Source organism: Centropristis striata, chromosome 15 (genome assembly GCF_030273125.1).
Source record: "Centropristis striata isolate RG_2023a ecotype Rhode Island chromosome 15, C.striata_1.0, whole genome shotgun sequence".
NCBI classification, from domain to species: Eukaryota; Metazoa; Chordata; class Actinopteri; order Perciformes; family Serranidae; genus Centropristis; species Centropristis striata.
This window is the reverse complement of record NC_081531.1, coordinates 37,252,267-37,253,663: the sequence shown is the minus strand read 5'-3', so window position 1 is coordinate 37,253,663 and position 1,397 is coordinate 37,252,267.

The window sequence follows — 1,397 nt, the reverse complement described above, 5'->3', positions numbered from 1 at the left end:
TTTATTTTTAAACCTGTACAGCATGAAAAGTTGCTGACAAGGAAACAATCCTGAGACGATGAAGCAACAGCTAAGGTCCTCCGGCTTCCTCCCACAGTCCAAAAACATGAACTTAGCTTCAATTGGTGACTCTAAATTGCCCGTAGGAGTGAATGAGAGTCTGTCCAGGATGTATCTGGCCTCTCCAGCCCCCCGCGGTTACCGAGAATGAATGAATGAATGAATGAATGAATGAATAAGCTATGCATGGAGACAATTTACAAATCAGTCAATAACCATAGAATTTACAATAGTCTTCATAACATTAAAAATGAACATAATCCATTTATTTCAATAACTGTTTTGTCTTCATTTCACTTTTAAAAGAATAGTTTGGCATTTTTATAAATATGCTTTTTTGTTTTCATGTGCAGAAATAGATTTCTCACTGTAAAACAATTCCTTTCATTTTTTTTAAAGTTCTTTATATATTTTATTTGTATCTCTGTGAATTAAATTCTGCACAAAAAGTTGTGTGAATGCGTTATTAAGAGCATGAGATATGGTCTTTCATGGAGTGATGAGCAGTTTTTATTATTGGTGTGTGAGCAGAGAGAGTGTTTGGGCTTGGAACAGTAATTACAGCTGCAGCTGGCAGTAAAATGCCTTTTAGAGGCTGTTTTGTGAAAATATAAATGTTTGTACCTGCTTTCTGGAAACCTTACACGTCAAATTACATTTTTTTAACCATTTGAAAATAAAATATTCCTTTGGTTGAACAAAACTTGTTTTTTTTTCTCCCCTTTTAACAGACAGAAAATCAGACACAAACACAGAACGGTTATTTATTTTTACTCCACTTTCCTCTTATATAGAAAATTACAAGACACAGATTACATTGAAGTTTTTTTTCCCAATGTATCCAACTTTTACTAAAAGAACCAACAGCATTATACATAATAATAATAATAATAATAATAATAATAATAATAATAATAATACCCTATAAGAGAAAACAAAGATACAGTTTTAAAGCTGCAGAGAAGATCCTGGCATCGTGAACCTGAAGACCAAAGAAATCCCTGAATACCACGTCCTGATAAATAATGCTCCATAACCCTCCCAAAGGGCCTAGACCTCAAGATATCTGAAATAACAAATAATAACAACAAAATAAAACGGGCTCTATGGGTCCGGAGGCTCCTTTTTACAGACATGCTGATCTCATCAAGTTTGATCCTGTTCACCTGTATGTGTGATGCTGGGACCTCCAGATAATCACAGCCTCATGAGACTTTACAACCTCAAACTAAAGCTAAACTAAACTAACTAAACCTGGAGCATCCAGAGGATGGATGGCTCTACACTATATTAATATAGTTATTGTTAATTAACAATAAGGAGATTTCTCAGCAGCA